The following is a 20,923-nucleotide window of genomic DNA, read 5'->3' as shown; positions in this document are numbered from 1 at the left end:
TTTGTTTGTTTAATCAAACAACTTTATGTTCCGCAAAAGTTGACGAGGCTGTCCAGCAAGCTTCGTGTTACTCTAGGTCTCCTATTTACAAATGGTCAGCAGATAGAAAAAGTAACAAAAAACCTCACCTAGACAAACTAGTGTTTTGACTTATATTAAAACCTTTAAGGAGATTGGTTTAAGTCCGAAAGGCATCAGGGGAAGAAGGAGTAATGCATCTAAACATCTTTATTAGTTTTCTTCCTTCCCTATGCTACTTGCATGCAGACTATTCCTGCTGTGGATAGGGATATTCTGTGGAGTCTCCGTTAGTGGCTATTGATCACTTGCTATTGGTCTCACTGGCATTTTCCAAGATATTCAGCTGTAAGATCCTATCGACCAGTCCTAGACCAACAGGACTAGACCAGTAACATGTGTGTAAAAATTCACATGCCTTTTAGAATATTTCCACATTAAAACATTTTGAAGAGTTCAAGATTATCTCCTCAGAATATTTATTAGACACATCCATGGGGGAATTCATCCTGTTCTATGCAATAGTAGCAGCACAAAGCAGCCTTAAAGTCAGCTTAGGCATCTCTTTGAGGATTTCTCTGATGTACAGAAATCCTGTAGTAATGGCTTTTTCCCTCTCCCTCCACTGCAAGTTCCACTTCAAAGATGTTTGTATTGTATGACTACTGAAGTGGGACTTACTGCAAGTTTCTGTGCCCCAGGTATTGCCTACCATCATCAGGACTTCTTGTGGCTCTTAAGAATCAGCAGTACCTCAAGGTAGCCTTGAAGCTATTTAAATTACCATGAAACCCAAAGGTCAGCCCCAGGATCATGAGGTTTGGAGATAGGCTTCCCCTCCCATCATTTTCCATAGAACTTGTTCCATATTACCTCCTTTTTTGAAGTCATAGCCCAATGATTCTAGTTTAGTTTTGCACCCTGATAGCAGACAGACTTTTTTTTTTCCATCATCAGTGAAGACGGAGAGTGATTTTGATTAATGACTTCATTGTCCCCAGCCAGCAAGAAACTTGCCTTTTTCAGTTTGCATCAGAATGGATGCTGAACACTGTAAGTCTCTAACTGGCAGTAGGTTTCACCTGCTGAGAAGTGAGGAAATTAGTCAGAGAAAAAAAAAAATGGTCACAAAATAATACTGATTTACTCTAACTTCAACTAGAACTTCAGTGGATGAAAAGGTTTTTCTAAGCTTTCCTAGACTTTTTTTCTAAGACCATACATGCAAGGAAAAAAAAATGTTTATGAGAATCAACATGATCATCTTAAGAACCAAGTAAATCCCCATCTAATTTTTCATTTGGCATTTTTCTGTGTATTTTTAAAATAAGGGAGAAGAGATGGCATGAATTTCCAATGATATTATCACTAGGGTATTTTCATGCCACCCCCTACTCTTCTCCCAGTGAGAAGACTGGAATCTTGGGAATCTTGGGAATACTGGTTTATTGGTCTGTGTATAAGATTGCAACATATAATGTTGCAAGTATTAACTCCAGTCACAGGTCATGACTGGATCTTTTAAATCTCAGCTAGATCTGCTTTTCACATAGCCAAGGAGGAACTTCTTGGGGACATCATAATCAATAGTAGCCTTGACTGGAGTGACCATGAAGTTGTGAGGCCCAAGATCCTAACAACAGCAAGGAAGGAGAGTAGTAGAACATAGACCCTGGACTTCAGAAAGGCAGAATGCACCTCATTCAGGGAACTAGTAGGTGGGATCACATGGGTGGCACCTCTGAAAGGTGATGGAGCTCTGGAAAGCTGGCAGGCCTTTGAAGACAACTTCCTCCAACTACAATTACGGGTCATCATGATAGGAAAATAAGTATAGATATCAGGAGACTAGACTGATTAAACAGGGAACACATGACTGAGTTTCCATGTGAAAAAAGTAGAATATAAGAGGTGGAAGCACGGACAGGCAACAAAGGCAGAATTTATAAACTTTGGTCATGTAGTGATGGTGTGGGGAAAGACAAAGCTCATTTAAAATTGTTGCCTGCAAGGTTTTTGAAGTGTATGATATTTCAGGGTGCATTAGGTAAAGTATTGCCAGCAGGTTGAGGGAGGTGATCTTTCCTCCCTACTCAGCACTGGCAAGGCTACAGCTGGAGAGCTGTGTTCAGCTCTGGGCTCCCCAGTACAAGAGAGACATGGACATACTTGAGAAAATCCAGCAAAGGATCACTAAGGTGATTAAGGGAATGGAGCATTTTTCATAAGAGGAGAAGCTGAGAGTTGGGACTGTTCAACTTGGAGAAGAGAAGGCTCAGGAGGGATCTCATCTATGTATGTTAAATACTTGAAGGGAGGGTGTGAAGAAGATGGAGCCAGGCTTTTTTAAGTGGTGGCTAGTGACAGGGCAAGAGGCAATAGGCACGAACTGAAACACAGGAATCTTCATCTGAACCTCAAGAAACACTTTTTTACTGTGAGGGTGACTAAGCACTGGTGCAGGTTGCCCAGAGAGGTTGTGGAATCTCCATCTTTGCAGTAGATGACCCTGCTTGAGTAGGTGCAGTTGGATGAGAAGACCCCCAGATGACTCCAAAGTCAGCCATTCTGTGATCCTGTGATAACAAGAAAATCTTCTGCCACTTCTACCACTACATTAGTACTCTGAGGTTGAACAGGAAATATGTGGGACTGTTGCAGAATTTGGGGGGCAGGGTGGCGGATGGGGGGTGTAGGGGTGTGGATTGGTGTGTGTGTGTGAATTAGTAACAGCAAACGCAGACAAGTCTGAAGTACTGATACCAGTTTTGCCTTAGTCTTCACCAGTTAGGTCTTCCAGCAATCTGTGTTGGAGGCAGGGTTCAGGGAGGAGCAGAAGGACCAGCAGCCAGTGAGGGTCAACTCTCAGTTGAGGGAACTCGACCCATACAAATCTATGGGGCCAAACAGGCTGTGGGTGCAGGGAGAGCTGGCAGTGTCCTTGCGAGGCCGATCCCTCTTATCTCTGAAAAGCCATAGAGACCAGGGAAGGTCCTTGATGACTGGAGAAAGGCAGATATGTCCATCTTTTAAAAAGACCATAAGAAAACAGGGAAAAACAGACCAGTCAGTCTCACCTCAGTCCCTGGGTAATCATGGAATGAGTCCTCTTGGACTGACAGTGGAGAAGAAAGTGATTGGCAGCAGCCAGCATGGTATTATCAAGAGTAAATCATGCCTGACCAAGCTGATTGCCTTTGCTCATTAAATGGTTGGATTTGTGTATGAAGGATATTATTTACCTTGCTTTTAGCAAGGCTTCTGATATGGTGTCCCACTATAGTTTTGTGTCCATGTTTGGACACTATGGTCTGGATGTGTGGACAACCAGACAGGTAAAAAACTGGGTGGATGGCTGGTCTTAGAGGGTAGTGTTTAATTGCTCATCTACTTCTAGTCCACTTGGAGGCTGATAACAAGTGGAGTACTGTAGGCATGTAAACTAGGACCTGTTCTGTTTGACATCTTTATCAATCACCTGAAGGAGGTGGTGGAGTTCATCCTCATCAGTTTTGAAAAGCAGACAAAGTTGGGAGAACGAGTTGCTCAAGGGAAGGGCTGCCATTCAGAGACCAAAGCAGGCAGGCTGGAGGAAAGGGCCAAGAGGAACTACATAAAATTAAACAGGGACAACTGCCAAGTCCTGCACATGGGAAGGAAAAGCCCAGGGCAATCACACAGGATGGGAATGGAATAGCTAGGGAGCAGCTCTGTGGAAAGATCCCTGCAGGTCTTGGTGGGCAGTGGGCTGCACATGAGAGTGCAGTGTGCCCTGGAAGCAAAGATGGCCAAAACCACTCCGGGCTGTACAAAGAGAAGTGTACCCAGCAGTCAAGGGATATTAGCATCCCCCCAACACAGTACTTGCTAGACCACATCTAGAATACTGCATTCAGTTTTGTCCCTCTCCCACCAATACAGGAAAGACATCAACAAGATGGAGCAAATTTAGTGGATGATCACCAACATGTTGGTGGCTGGAGCAGTGTCAAATGAGGCAAGAGTGAGGAAAGAGGAAGGAGCTGGGCTTGGCCAGCCAGAAGGTGACTTGGAAGACCCCACAGCAACTTCCTATACCTAGAAGAGGGGCACCAAGAAAGCAGCAGTGCATGGTGGGAGGGCAAGAGACAGAAGGCACAAGTTAAAAGAGAGGTTCAGACTGGGTTCAAGCAGAAACTTTATTCCCTGTGAGGACAGTCAGGCAGTGGAGCAGTTTACCCAGATAGGTTTTATGGTCTCCATCCTTGGAGGTTTTTAAGGCCAATTGTGCAGCTTGGTTTGATCTCACTACTGACCCTGTTTTGAGCAACAGCAGGTTGTACAAGGAAACTCCCTTCCAACCTCGATTATTTTGATCCTATGATCCTTTGAAATGGGAGAATTTTTTCAATTATTCCTGTAAATATGGTAAAGAAATCTGTGATTGTCAGGGTGATATCAACATGACAAAAATAAAGGTAAATAATTTCTGAAAGTACTGTCCAGTTTGTCAGGAGGAACACTGCATCTTGTGTCCTTTCAACATTTCAGCATATATACTTCAGGCTAGTCAGACTGCCTTCCATGACTTCTGCTGTCCTATAAGCTCATTCTGTATAGGTGCATAGGGAGGATGTGAACAGTTAAATGGATGTACTTCCAAGTATGTATAAATTAATTTACATTGATGATTACTACTCAACAGAAAAATTCACATTCTGGAAGTATCAGTCTACAAAGTCTGTAGTGAATAGATATCTTAGTTTCTATCCTCCATTGCTTCTCTGCTACCTGTAAAAATATTCACTCCCTCACAAGAATTCACACTCAAAATTTTAGAAAATAAGCATGGACTCCTGCTGGAGTTAATTTTGCATAGATACAAACAACAGCCTTTTTTATGGGGGGGGTGGTATGTGATCTTCAAGAAACTCCAGTTTGACGGGTACAGCGCTGAATCAAGTGCTGCTTTGAAGAAGCTACAAGCCAATGAAATCAACCAGTTTCCATCCAGTTTGTTTTGTTCTCTTGCTTTCAGACTGGTAAATCATATGGCAGTTGTTTCTGAGAAGAAAGTGTATTTTTTCCCATTCTCATTTCATGACAGCTGAGTCAATTTTTCTCATATTTTAATGAGCAAATATTGCATCAATTTGGTCAGATTTTGAGTAAAATCCACCAATGTTGGAACGTTTTATTACACTAAGGAAATAAGGGTTCACAGGAATTATCATACTGGAAAAAAACTAAAACAAGATCTTTTCATATATTCGTTTTAGTAGTTGGCTTTAAAGAAGCTGCAGGAATACTGCCTGCAATGAGCAAATATGGGAAAATCCTTCCCGAGGCAAGTGTTTCCTTTTAAGGCCCATTTGCCAAAAAGTTGATTATGTAATTCTTAAGGAGCCCAGTTCCTTTCCATTATTCTTTTCATCGTTTTTAATACATATCACTTCCATTCTAAACTTTTCAGTAATACCGCGTGATAATCACGTTCCCAAACTAATGGCACCTTGTGTTGAAAAGGAGACCTTTTCAAAAACCTGGTATTGCTGTTTTAAAGTTCCACTGAATGTCTCCTTCTTTGTACTATGATCAAACAGGATAAATAGAAGTTTCCTGTCCCATGTATACCATTCAATATTTGTGTACTTTTTAGATGGTCCCTCTTCTATGAGGCAGATAGTATCTGCATGTGTTATCCTTCTTCATATTCTGTTATGAACTACACTGACTGTTTTCATTTTCTTTTTTCCTTATTTAAAGCTAGAATTCCCAACATCGAATACAGTATTAATTTGAAGCTGTATCACAAATTTATGTAAATACACAATAAAATTTTCCATACTCATTTTCATTATGGATCCTAATATGTTTTTGCCACTGCTGTTCCTTGATAATAAAATACTGAATGTTTTTGGAATTTTCTAAGTAACCTAAATTGTACTTTTGTAACAGTAATATTTATGTGTACTTAGACACAGACTACTCTGCTACTCCAGGTACATAAAGAAGTGGTTACAGTATTAACTATAACATAGAATGATCATAGATTTAAAAATGGAGATGGAGGAAATGTCTGTTTTTCATTTAACATGGAAAAACCAAAAAATTTGGATTGACATTTGGGAAGAGTAGCTGAAACATTTCCAAAGTTTCTGAACCTACTGAGTCTGTAAAACTGGTTGGGAAATGAGGCAAAGCCAGGATTTTTTTCTTTATTTTTTGTAAGGTTACTTTTGCAGTTCTGCTTGAAGAGTCTTCCATAGTACTTAGATACTTGCTTTTCTAATGTTGCATTGAGCAAGAAGGAAGAATTATTTTAGAGGATATTAAACAGACTTGATTGAAACTTAAAATGTTCCATATTCACTATGATTTTTGGGCAAAGATAGAAAGTATATGTCACCCATCCAATCCACATTTTCACAGTTGAAAAAGGTCTTTATTTAGAAATACTTAAGCTAAAACTGCTATTTTACTAAAGCAGTTTGTCTACTACTAAAGTGTTGGTCTACTACTATCCAGACTTCCTGAAGTGTTCATGAACAAAGAAACTGCTACAGCTCTTGTTTGCAGGGAAGTACTCCAAAATCTGCATTTGTTTTTTAGATCTGACCTGCAACTTTTTTACTGTCTAGAGGAAACAGTATTCCTTGTCAGTGGAGAGGAAAGAAAAAGCATTTCATAAAGAACACAGACACTTTGGGGACACTGGAGCAACATAACAAGGTCTTCTACTATTTCTAAAACCCATATTAGCTACTAGTAACTCGCATGACCATGGGAAATCACTTTTTTTTCATCTTGGTGTTTCGTCCATGTTGAACCATTTCAGAAATACCAGGGAACTAGGAGCCACAAAAGTGCTAGAATGTGGATTTACACAAATTTACATAATGAAACTGTACCTGTATAATGGTTGAGGTTTCTGACCTGTGTTGGAATTTGGCACCTGCTTTTTTTCTTAGCCTCAGAAGTAGTGGAAAGGAGGAAAAAGTCTATATACACACTTTAAAAGCTGCAATACCGAGGGTCAATCTGCCTACATTTCACTCCAGCTCAGGATGTTTTTATTAGTCAGCTGTTAGCCATAACTATACAGTAGTTGAGTTCCCACACCCTTCACACATTATTCAGACAATGAATGAATATGGCTGAAAGAAATTCTCCACCATGTACATTGTGTACATAATTTCATTTGTCCTTTTCAGGATGGATAAGGTAACGTTTTGTATTTTATTTTAAGACGTAACATATTAAATGTTGTTCTCAGATCTTTTGGAGGACTGCAAAGTACTCCAAGCCATTTCTGAAAGCAGCATCTCAGGCACTATATATTTTTCCTTGGGACATAAGGGAGAAAAATGAGGCCATTCATCACACGAGATAGAAGATTTAATTGTCAGGGATTGCTGGAGATGAGCTAGCATTACCTTCATACTGACCGTAAATGATAGAACCACAGGGAATCTGATTAGAAGGACCATGCATAAGGTGATGGATATTATGGAGAGTGAAAGGATGGGGAAGGTATTTTGAATGACACTCAAATGGTTGCCATGTTTTTACATGCAGGGATTGACCACGCAGGCTGCCTGAGAGAAAGTTTAGACAGCTTTTATTCCAGAGCAAGGTTTCACTAAATGATAATTAAACTTCCCCGAAAAGTAAGGACATGAGAGGGGGAGATGGGAAGGTGATAATATGCACATCCATACATAATACACCATTACTGGCAGTTAGCTTGTTATATTGTTATAGCATGTGAAAGTCACTCAGAAGACACAAAGAATGTTTTGCTATCGATGATGAAGTTAAAGTTAATCCTAAAATGAAAAAGTTGGAATGTTATAATCATTTAGCCACAGGGTTTATCCAATTTCTGCTTCTAAATGGCGATTGTTGACTTCCAATCTGTAGAACAAGCACCAAGGTCAGTGTTGCATTCACCCACGTAGTGCTCACAGTAGTCAGCGTCTTGACATTGTGTAACAAGGATAACACAATTGCTACACATATAAATATCTAAAGGCATCTTGACATTGATTCACCATGCAAATAAATCTGCAAACGAAACTCCTAAGTGGTTGTAAGCTGTGCCTGTCATGATGCCAGCTGAAGTGTTGTTTCTGCTAACCTGGATAGTGTATACTTTGAATTGCATTCAAGTCAGTGAAACCCAATGACAGGAGGTGGCTGGAATGATTCCAGGGGACCCTTGCTGTCCTCCCTCTCATCTGCAAGGTCATCTGCCCAGCTTCTTGGAAGACGTGATGGGAGATGTTGGCTGCTTAGAGTCTGTGATACAGGGTAGCTCTTCAAGCAGATTGCTTCAGGGACCTCAGAGTTTTCCTGTTCATGCTGTTAGGGAGACCTCTAGGAGTACAGCCTTGGGCTAAGAGTTGCCTTGCAAAGAATCTCCTTGGTTAGTTTTCTGGCAGTTGTTCCTAACAGGAAAAAAGCTACATTTAAAAATGCCGAAATCCTCCACAAGACTGATTTTCACTCCAGCACCCTGCTCTCCTGTGAGAGGGTACATTCATAAAGGGCTTCCAAATAACAGAAATTAAGGAAACACATTGTCACAACAATTACTTTTGACCCTTAAAAATTGCTTTCCAAACCTGTTTGAGATTGCCAGCTAATATGGTAGCCTCCTTTCATAACTCCTTTGTAGTAATGCACAGCTGGGTGAAACTTCACCTCAAACAGTGCTTACTTTTGTCTTTCCTTATTTATCATCATTATCATTACTTTTTAGTTTGGTTAGCAGATGTTTCTTTAGTGCTCTGACATCCTTTATAATTTGCATATTTGTTAATTTAACCCATGGAAAAGTCAACATACTGTACAGTATGCACTTTGTATTTAACACATATGTATGTGGCATATACAATAGAAAAGGTCCTCTGGTATTCCTAATATATACTGAATGTACAAATTCAACATACTTTTTAAAATCCATGTGTTCGGGCTTTTGTTTTGTGCCATGCAAAAATGTCTGATTATTTAAAGCACAGCCCAAATCCAAGGAAGAATCATTTTGAGTCCATATGCATTCAGGCTGTGGCTGTGATGAACAAATCAGTAATTAATTGGGCATTCATTCCAGTGACCTGTCAGCATTCAAATGCTTTAATTAGATGGAGAAATGGAGGCAAGTAATGAGGGCCAAATCTGTATCCTTTTGAATTCAGTGGCAAAACATCCACTTGCTGCAATAAGATTTAGTCCTAAATGCATGACAGCACACTATAGAAGATGTCGTCTCCACCAACTGTGGTTCAAGTGTATAATACTGATAATGTCACTGGCATTGTATCTTTCGTTAAGGAAACAATGATGCTCTTAGGAAGCTTTTTGTCTGCTCATGCATACAAAACAGGCAATTTTCATAAAGTATTAATTGCAAATTATCTAGTATAAATGAGGGTCCCAAAAAGAAAAATCAGCTTTATACTGTATCTGGTGTTTATTTCATTATTAGTACTCTTCATTGTTTTGCTTATGTGGTAGAGCTCAAAGGAAATACCGTATCCTGTGTCAAGCAATCACACTTCAACTATGCAGGTGTAAACAGAACTGGATGTTTTATTCCATTCCCAAGTTATTTCATAAGTATTCAAACATATATGTATCTAAATGTACATTAGACGTGTGTGTCTACCTATGCTTTTCTATGTATTTTTGCCAGTTTCAACATACACACACGAATAAACCATATTCAAACCTTCCACACTAGATTAAAATGCTAGTGATATATTTTACGTGTTTGCTTTGCCTTCTAAAGGTGCTGTTTGTAGCTCAGCACACATTTTCTGCTATCTACTTAGCATTTACTTGGCACTTGAAGTGCAGCTTTGAACTATTTGTTATGGAAAACATAGACCAGTTTTAAGAATCGACTTATCATTTGGACATTCTTGCAAATTAAATTTATATATTCTTCCAAAATCCCTTTTAGTTTCACTAAGTCTTTTTTAAGCAAACCTTCTAATTTATGAGATATATAGTGGACTTCATGGCAAAATGCAAAGCCACACAAAGGTACCCACACTAGTGTTGAATAAGGAACATACCTCCATCCTAGGGAATCGTAAGTATCTAAGTCTCTTCCTCCACTTGCTTCTCCTGGCTGTTAGAAACTGCCTTCTCATTTTGCAGCCTTAATATATTCATGGCCATCTTATACAATTTTCTTCTTGTGCATATACTGTTCTCTTTCTTTTTGCTTAAGTAACATTTTCCTTTTGTTTTTAAACCTATATTGACCTTTATTTATAAAACAAAAACATATTCTCCATTAGCCTTTGCTTTGTAAGGCTGAGCCACTGCAGGTCTCTTGTCAAAAGTATGGTTTCTGTTCCTCTGAACATCCAAGTGTGATCACCTTTGCTGAACACACGTGAATCAAACTGCATGTAATTTTTCAGAAGAAGTCTCAACTGTACAGAAGCATTAATACTTCTGAATCCCTACTGAAAATACCCCGTGTGACATATTTGGGGATTAGGTTTGTACTTTTCACAGCCAAATCAATCTGAAGTTCACAGGCTTGCTGCGATCAACTGATACATCCTAGGTATTCCCTTCTTCTGTCATTTCAAAATGATGAACTGTCAGCTTATAACAGAGATTCTTGTTATTAGTCCTGAACTACATGACTTTGCAATTTGTACAATTATACCTCATCCTTTCTTTTCTAGTTCACTCAACTCTTCCAACATTATATTCTGATCCCCCTTTAAATTACTGTTTCCAGTGCTTTGTCATTGGCTGTTTTCATTTTTCTTCAAGTGACTGACACAGGCCCTCAACCCCTCCCTGCCATATGCCTTATACGGTTCCTCATAACCATTGCATTGAAGTAGATCTCTTTTTCATCTAGATTTTTTCCAGAAGGAATGTCACAAGCTGTCTTAAAGATGGGGTCAAATAAGTTTCATAACAGCTTCCAAACAGCTGATTCTTCAAAAATTTTCAGTTTCAGAGCAGTATTTTAACTATATCAACACTAAACTCCTGAAAGAAGGACTTCTGCAAAATCCGTCACACATTTCACTTCTTGCTTTTAATAGACTCATTACCAGAGCTCAGCCCTGTATCCTTCCTGAGGCCTCAGTAAGGTTTTTTTCTTGTCTTTCCCACAAGTGCCTCACATAACTTCTGTACTTTGGTGAGAATCACCTTGGGTGCTGTGCTCAGTTTTGGGAGGTCTTTATTTTTTCCATTTCTAAGAGTCACCATCTGGGAGCAGAGCTGTTTTATCCATCTGGGAGCAGAGCAGCTTCCCACCCCTACTGAGAGCAGTGGTCTCACCTCCAGAACTGCTAAATAACACAGAGTTCTTCTGACTATGGCAACTTAAAAAGCCCTAGTCTATTTTAAGGAGAGATCAGTGTCTGACAGGCATGAAGTTCTGGGGCTAGAAAAGGTGATAGTCAATGCGGTCATCTGAACCAAGCCTTACAGCCATGATGGCTGGAGCAGTTTACCGCAGCAGTAGGACACTGGCATCATCCCTGAGGATACTTTCAAGCTCCACAACATGCATCTGAAATTGTTCCGCTTGGCCCTGGAACTGAATAAATCTCTGCAGAGTTCATCAAATACCTAATTAGCATCATCCCTATTGCCTGAGTGAGCTCATCAGAGTCCAGTGGTTTGTACCTCAGCTGGTCTATTACTCTATCTGCTCAGAAATCATCTAAAGAACTAGAACCAAGAATTCTTGAGCTCAGATAACTACTTATCCTCCCAACTTGAGGTTTGATTTTGATTTGTTGCCCAGTGAATGCCTCCAAATACTCCTTGAGACAGCAGGGGCAAGCATACAGGCTCTCAGCATCCCTACATTGATCATACACCAGGCTATCACACCAATTCTCAGGCTTGAGATGGCTGGGAGATTTCCTCTTGTCATCTAGTCCTCTTTGGTAGATTTAGACACAATATTTTTGTTTCCAAAGTGACAATCATGAGGCTTTTATTCAATGTGCTAGTAGACAAGGCTCATATACTACCACACGCCACCTTCTAGGGTCTGCCACAATGTCTACATTAGCCCCAGTAGAAAAAGGTTTTCTTTGCTGTAATTACCCAAGATACCACTTAAAGTCTCCATTTGCAATGATGAACTGTATTACTCCACAATAAGTGCACAACATATACTGCCAAGAAAACCCTGTACAAAACTGCAGCATCCACCAGACCTTCTTCAGTCCCTAGAAAGAAATCAGACAGTTCCTTGTATTGAGAAACATACAGAAATTATTGTGCTCCTTTGCCTTTGATTTCCCAGGCTTCATACCAAAAGTAGAAATCACCAAAACAATGCCATGTTAGTGCTGAGCTTTTTGATGCCACCAATTCTGACCCACAGGTGTTTGAGACCCCAGTGAAAGCTAAATTGAAATCCTCCCTTCACCAGCCACTCCTTTGACCCAGGCAGCTGACCGCCTTAGACCAGTGGGTATCAGCCTTGTCTCTCAAGACGTATCCAGTCCACTGACCATCCACACAATTTAGGAATTTTGCCCAGCCCTCCTGTGCAGCCTGTCACCAGGGACCTCTGCCTGCAGTGGCAGAGCTTGCACATGCTAGAAAAGACAAATGTTGATCATAGTTCTCCACTGTTCTCTTTATCTCAACTGCTTCAACAGTAGCACTTTCTGTTAATCAAAGAGGGGCAGAGAGCAGACACCCAGCTCAGACTTAAGAAACTGGCAAGACACTTAATTACAAGCTCCCTGGCACAGTCATAGCATGAACAACTCCTTCTGTTGAGCAAGCATATATATCCGCATCTCTCAGTCTTCAAGATGAACTCTTCCACAACTCAGCTTTCCACTTCACCTTGGGCCAGAATCATTTCTTTTGTGGCACGTCCTCCTATTTGACCTCTTCATACCAATGAATATACCCACAAAGGTTTGGCTTCCATACATGTCAGCCAGATGGAAGACAGCGTGATACTTCATTCCTGTCTAAGGCACCAAAATAAATTTGGTTCTAGATTCTTTAGCACCACCTGACTTTATGAGGCCCTACTTCCACTAACAAATGTTTTATACTGTATCCAGATTTTGTTTTAAAATGGCTATGTATTTTACACTTCTGGTTTGTAAATTAAGCTCATGCTCATAATCAGCTTAAGAAAAATAGAATATGCCTGAGTCTTCAGACAGTCTGAAATGAGAAATGGGGCTGATTCAAGAACCTCTGTTTTAGGACTACTATCACTTATGGTTGGTCTGTGAATATTATGTTCTCTGTTGGGTCATCCAATATAACATCTTTCATTAGTTTCCCACCTAGTACATCTTGTAGGATGACCACCAAAGTGAGCAATACATGGATGAATGCAGCAATCATTGCAGTTAAGATATCCAGATCTGTTTTAACATTACCTCAAAGAATTGTTTAGAATTTTGTTTAGAATGTGTTTAGAAACTGATCATATGGACCATAATGGTCTCTCCCTTTGGACATTTGATACATGCACGCGTATCATGCTTACCAGCATCATCACTGTGTATGTAAGAGCGTCAGTGCAGCAGATAAACATATTTTGACTTGCCAGAATTATGTGTTTATATCATAAATTTGCAGTGCCTAGTCTGTCCCACTTCATTCTTTATCCCACGTGTTACAACCAAGGGGTCTGAGGGACCTAATAATGAGCACAAGTGGCACTGAATATAAAAGTTTGCTGTTTCTCCTTGAGAAATATAAATGGTATACTAAGTTACAAAATAACCACAGTAATATCTAGATATTTTATTGTCTTTTTTAGTGCCTCTTAGTATTACCATGGCTTCCAGATATGACCGAAAAGAGGAGTTTTCTGTGTGGGAAGTCTACCAGTGAATTGAAGTACATGTTTTTTTTCAAACATTGCAGTCACAACTGCATTTCTTTTTACCTCTAGCGGTGTTTGCCTGAGATTCCTCACCATGCTGGCAGGTGTTGATCCAGCTGTGAAAGCAAAAACAGGGGGGGTTGCTGACTCAGTAACAAAGCCATCTCATTATTCCACTCAGATATAAGAGAAATAAAGAGAAATCATCACAGAAAGAGTGGTAAGGTTTGGGTAGGCATGTCCTGAGGGAACAGGCATAGGGAAAACCAAATCCAAGGAAAAGTTTCAGGTTGAGGTTTCATAACAAATCCTTTCAGGATGACCTTTGTGTTAATAAGGGAGGTTTATTAATGAAGAAATCCACTTGCCTGCACCCAAACATGCATGAATATTAGTCAATATTCTTTTTAATAGCTATTTCCTCTTGCATGAATGTCTATCAGCCACCGGTAATTCTCAGGCAACATGTCTGCAGCCAGCTTTTGTGAACATGTTAATTAGGAAGTCTGTACCAGCTGAGTTTCTAAGAAGAACAGCAAATAGTATTGCTCGTGCACCCCACCCCCACAGCAGGCACCCAAACAGCATGGTTTATTCAACAGAAATCATACAGAGGAGAGAGACCAGGTAGATTTGGAAGCTCAGAGCTGTAATACAAAACTATAAATCCTGCCTACATAGAGAGCTTAAGTGCCACGCTGGCATTCAGTGACAAACAGTGGTCTCAGATCTTGGATTTTATGGTTGCCTCGAGTAGCAAAAATGGTTCATTTCATAACATTGCAAAGAACCTATTGGGCCCTAGCACATACAAATATGCTGAAGTGTAAGCAGAGAGGCAATTTGTTCTGTACCCTCCAACAGGCAGAGAGGTAACCTGCCAGAGAACATACAACCATGAATTAACTTTCCTTACCCCAAGGTAATCATTTGGGTTTATAGATAAAATTTTGGATAATAAATTATCTGCTTCTGCACAATTACTTTGCTAAATGATTTCCTGGCTATTAACGACACAACTAAAATCTTCCTGAGATGGGGATGTTCCATGTTCAATGGGATTGATATCAAGGAAATAAAAGCTTGTGAAAATTTGAATAGCTAAATATTGGCCTATGAAAATACTGGTGGTATAAGTGTTTGTATGGGGAATTAATGGTGGCACGGAGAACTAATGGTGGCACAGCTGTACTAAATACACTGCAGGCACTGTATGTGTGCTTTAGGATGGAGGGAAGCATTACACAGCTTGAAAGAAATGTGCAAATATTGCTTTACATAAGACAGTTGCTCATAGTAAGGTAGGGTGTGAGGTTACAGTATTGGGAATTAGGAATTTACAGTATGGTAAATGTGGGAATTTCTCTTTAGCCTTTATGGAGAGCAGGGTGAGAAACTTCCGATAGCATCACATTGGTTAGAGGTATCTATTGTGCTAAGAGACTTCATAATTGGATCACTGTTTATGACTTTGATAGAATTAAAGATAAAAAAAAAAAAACACCAACAAAACTGTATTTCAGACTACAAGTAATATAATAAAAAAGGAAGGGAGGAGCAGAAAAGCCTCCTCCAAAGTTCCAAGCAATAATACTTTACTGCAAAGCTCTGCAGTTTGTCAGGAAAAGGTCATGTTCCCAAAACCAAAAGCCCAAACCTAATCTAAAAGTACTGAGCAGGGCTGGAGAAATAAGTACAGTCCATTCAAGGATAGAAATTGTTTGCTACTGTATTATAATCTTTTCTTCAACAAGGTAAGTTTTTCACAGAGTAGTACCCTGAGCAGAGCTTGTGTTTGTTTTAAAATAAAATAAGAAGGGAAAGGTGGTGCTTTGCAGAGATACCTTTATGAAGTGTGGGGAGATGCTTCAGTGGCTTCTTGTGCTTTTTATTTCCCCAGGAAGGGTGAGAGGGCATTGGTTATGAGGGCCACCACTAAAATAATGAATGTTTGGAAATGGGGCTGCAGCTTTTCCAATCCACCATTGAAAAGAAAAGAGATGATGGGAAAATGTTGTCTTTCTGAGATTTAAGCTTTTCCTTCTCCATTGCTACTGACATCTGACCCCTCACAGCCTTTCCAGTGCTTACCCACACTGGCTCAGTATCATTTTCACGTTCTTCTCTTCCTGCCTCCTAAACACATACACACAAAGCTACAAACACAGATTCCACAACCTGAGGAGGAGTCCCTCAGAAGCTATTTTCACAACAAATTTTTTTTTCCTAAAATCTGCACTGTCTTGGCCATTCATTTTTGAAAGTAGCTATGCCCATGACAAATGTGGGTATCAGAATCAGAACTGCTTGAACGTAATAGCATTTCTGCACAATAATGTTTACTGTTTCACTCTCAAGTATTTCTTGCATTTTTATTGTCCTTAGAATGCAATCAAATGAACGTTGCCTTTTAAGTTTTTGAAAATTCGGATTATTCATATAGTTAGAAAGCCATCGGTTATCTCAAAGTTGCCCACATACCCCTGAAAATTTCAGAATTTAAACAAATAAAAAAATCACTTCAGATATCAATTACTCTCTTTTACAGTTTCTTACCTGTTTCTTACACCTGCCACTGAGACATACATAGCAGGAAAAGTCAGAACTCACTACAAAATATGTGAGTTCCTCTCGCCCTCTTACTAAAAATGCACACTGAGAGACGCAAGTATCTTTTTTATTTGTTTTTCAATTAATTATTTAAAAATGGCTGTGAAAAAAATGGATATTTGGAAAAACTTGCATATTTGGAAAGTTTTACCCTCAGTAGTAACGGGCCTAAGGTTTCTCCATTAGCATTAGTAAGACTGTGTTCTGGGTTCAGTTATAAATGGTTGATCAACGCTCAGCAAGCCCATTGATACCCTAGTCATGAGAAATGCAAAGAACACTCAAGAGCACGTTAAGAAGCAATATTTTCTTTACACAGTATTATATCTTTATATAGATGTTTACAACACGGTAAAATGGAAACAGTACATTCCTCTTACACATAAAAGCATTCACTCTCCCCACATCAGCATGGCAACAAAAGGTTCATGGTACAGGTGTTCAGGCTCAGCACAATACCTCCACCAAGTTCAGGAACTTCTGGTGAAAACATGCACTTTCACAAGTTTCACAAGTTGGGTTTTTTTCCCCCACTGGAGCTTTCTGAGATGTTTTTGGGGGTTGGGTGGGGGAGGAAGGGGGGGCATGTTAAGGAATCTGAGCTTTAAAAAGTGTTCTGAAATATAGAGAAAGCTTCATTTCTGCTTCTAGAAAGGAGCCAGAAGCTGCACAATGGTAGTGTGAGAAGAACCTCAACATTTGTAGGGCATTTTGCATGTTGTTAAGAATGTGAAAACCCTATAGTGAGGATGAGGTTTGAATTTTGTCTGAAGAGTTCTAAAACCATTAATGAGTGTGTTTCAAACATGCGATTTTTTTTCCTAGAAATTAAGTCAGTGTCTGCAGATACTTGTACCACCTGTTTCCCAGTTTATCTTGGAGGCTTTGGTTTGGTTTACTTTGTTTATTTCAGATGGATTTCATTTGGTTAGGGGTTCTGGCTTGATTTATTTTGCTTTTTTCCCAATTGTGCAGAGAAAGGTTTTATTGTGCACAGTGGGGTATTTTTCCTCCATGCACATACCACACCAACATTTTTCCTTAACGAGCATTTTCAGAAAAAGAAGGAAAGAAAAAAAATCCTCACATCCTGATTTTCTATTGTCTCTGCAACTTACCTGGGCAATTTTCCATGCACATCCAGAAAGGAGGGCACCCTTGCTTCTGGAAAATGGTCACAGTGCCTACTGCATCCTCATTAATACAGCAATTCCTTAACACAATGACAGATAAAAGAACTTTCCTTTTATTGAACTAAATGCTGGTTTTACATAAAATAGACTATAATTCAGAGTCTGTAATGTCTACTGAAAGGTTAGACTCGTTACCATCCAAATAGGCTGAGCTAATAAAAATTATATTTGTTACAATCCAAATAGATTAACCGGCCTTAAGGGCTTAGCTATGTATCACAGTTTTCAATTTTCTTATAATTAAATTAACATAAAACAGACTTGACAAATAAATGACTGTATCAGAAACAGTTAAGCTCTATTTAACCAAAGTAACTGTTCTATTTACATATACATAGCAACCTGTGTCTATTTTGGGAGCTATAAGAAGCCTATCTAGTTAGAAAATCCTTGGGTGCCCAGAATCTGCTAACAGTCTTGGTCCCAGCCTTTCTGTGAACAGCACATAGTCTAAATGATAGATTTTGTGGTTTAGCTCGTGCAGTCCCTGTTGGTTCCCTCTAAACCAGATGCCTCCTCTGATGCCCTGCCACACCTAAGCCATGGCCTCGAAAGGCTGCATATGCAGAGGTCAGCTTTATTCACTGAGTAGCCCTTTTGACTAAATTATTTCAGTGGGATTACTTATAGATCATAGAATTGTTTAGGTTGGAAAAGTCCTTTAAGGTCACCAAGTCCAACCATTAACCCAGCACTGCCAAGTCCACCACTGAACCATGTCCCTAAGCACTGCATCTACATGTCCTTTAAATACCTCCAGGGACGGTGACACAACCACCTCCCTGGGCAGCCTGTTCCAATGCTTGACAACCCTTTCAGTGAAGAATTTTTTCCTAATGCACAATCTAAACCTCCCCTGGAGCAGCTTGAGGCCATTTCCTTTTGTCCTGTCACTTGTTCCTTAGGAGAAGAGACCGACCCCCACCTGCCCACAGCCTCCTCTCAGGCAGTTGTAAGAGAGCAATAAGGTCTCCCCTGAGCCTCCTTTTCTCCAGGCTAAACAACCCCAGAGAGAAGAGGGTTTAAGAAGCTAAGCACATGTGTAAATCTGCAGGACAGTAGTTGTAGTCTCTTCACCACATTTTCCTCATCCACCCATACATTTGCTACCCACATATCTAAGCTGAAATAAGGTCTCTGGTAACATTGCTTGGATAACAGCAGGCTAACTCTTCTAATAGTTTTAGCAGTTCATTAATGAAGGCTGCATGATTTATTCAGCAGCACTGACCTTCCTAAAAACACCCTGGCTCTCCATAAACTATGTCTCTACCTACTAGCTTTCTGGCCTTCTTTTCCGTCTCTTCCATTCCACTGTAAATCTTGAAACCATACTACTCAGAGCCTTAATTTTCACCACGTCTGGTACTTACCCTTAGAAAGAAAGAAAGAGATACAGATATCACTCCAGCTTATAGCCTCTGTTGTCACCCCTTTGGAGGAAAGAACACAGACAAAACCTTAGTGGTTGGCAAGGGCACAAATATGAGACAGTGGATCAAAATAGTAATTTTCCCTCGTTTCACTTGGGAGTGTGTTTGTGTGGATGGCTGGGGAAAGTTTTCCCTTGAGGAGGGCAGTTGGAAAGCTTTTCACAGAAGATTTGTTTCCCTTTCTGGTGGGCGTATTAAAAACATAGCACAACCCGGCATCAATGAAAGAGTTTACAGAGACCTTACCAGGTGTCTGCGATATCAGATGTGTTGGATGTGGTCATGTTTTTTGAGAGCTTTTTGCGTCACACTTTCACATAGCAAGTGAAATAATGAAATTGATGTGTAACCTGGTTTTGCAAAAGCTTTGAAACTCTAGCTGCTACGCTGTGATGTGTGTGTGGCTTGGCAAATGGTGAAGAGAATAGTTTCCACTTTCCATAAAGCCATGCAAAATCCACTTAAGTTTCTTAGGGCTTTGTGCTATAATTAACCATTCTGAGAGTGCTATTGTCTGAGGACTGTGCCTTTAAGCCCTTTCTCCTCCCTGTAGGACCTCACTCAGAGCAGAGGAGTGCAAATGGAGTGGAGATCAGCGAGCCGGATACTTACATCCTCCTTTTGCCACCACTTTTCTGGTACCTATTTTATGAACGATGGGCTGCCTATTGAAGAAATAATCAGTATTGCACCTCAGGTATTCTCCCTAAATCACAATTGCGCTGCCTAGATCTAAGCTATAAATAACAATGTATATCAAAGAAGTTTGCTTTTAAAAGAAAGAAAAAGAGAAATGGATACTATTTTTAAATGCAGCCCTAGAATCAGGTGGCTTCATGCTGTTATGATAAGGAGCTGAGTGGCACCGGCTGAGAAGGAGGTCTAAGCAGCAGCATAATGTCCTCTCCCTGCAGCTGGCCCAGTAATCAGGAACCTGTGCTCCAACGGGTGGGAGGGGAGCAAGGTGATGATTATTGTTTTACCTTAGGCTTCCTCTGGGGAATTAACTGAGCTCTTGAAATTCAGTTCTCCAGAGTGTAGTCCTCATGGCCTTGCCTTGTGCAGGCTTGTAATAGCCTTTCCGCACAACTCCTGCAAGGGCTGATAGCAAGAAAGAGGGCCAGAGGTGTTCAAACTCAACTCTGAAAGGAGACCAGGTGGCCCTAACCAAAGCCCATGGTCCCGCAAGCTATGGGTAACCCAGGATCAGCCTGGAGCAGAGCAGACACTTGGTCCTGTGAGGCAGGGGGTTGATAGCACAGCTTCCTTAGCTAAGACTCAAAGTGTGGTTTTCATCCTTTTTTCCCCCTTCTCAACAAGTAAGCTGTTCTGTCCTTGTGAGGTTTGGTTTTGGATTGCATTTAAACTATAGAAGATTTAGGGCAACTGGCAACTTAGGACACTGCAAGGGCTATTGCAGTATGGACCTCTTAAAAGATGTTTAATAACATGCATTCTTGCTTGCCAATATGGGATTTACAAGGCCAGGAGAAAAAGAAGAAGGAAAAAAAAAAAAAAAAAAAGGGGGGGGGGGGAAGGGTGGGTGTGTGCTGTGAAACAATATATCTTTTGTTCTTCTGCAAGCTTAAAGACTTTGCAAACTGTTCATTCTTTAGGACTTGGTAGGCGCTGTTCCCTTTACACGCTACCCAACACCTCCCTCTGAACTATCCCTGGTTCTCTGCCTTCCTTCACCTCTGGTGCAGCCCAACAGTATCTGGGTTAAAAGCAGAGCAGTATGGTATACACAAACTCAGAGCTGCTCAGTAGCTGTACTTTGACTTCTGAGGTATTCTGTATGCTTCCTTTTCCTCAGCTTTATGTAT

Source organism: Falco punctatus (assembly GCF_963210335.1).
Source record: "Falco punctatus genome assembly, chromosome: 2".
Lineage (NCBI taxonomy): Eukaryota > Metazoa > Chordata > Aves > Falconiformes > Falconidae > Falco > Falco punctatus.
This window is presented reverse-complemented; position numbering follows the sequence as displayed.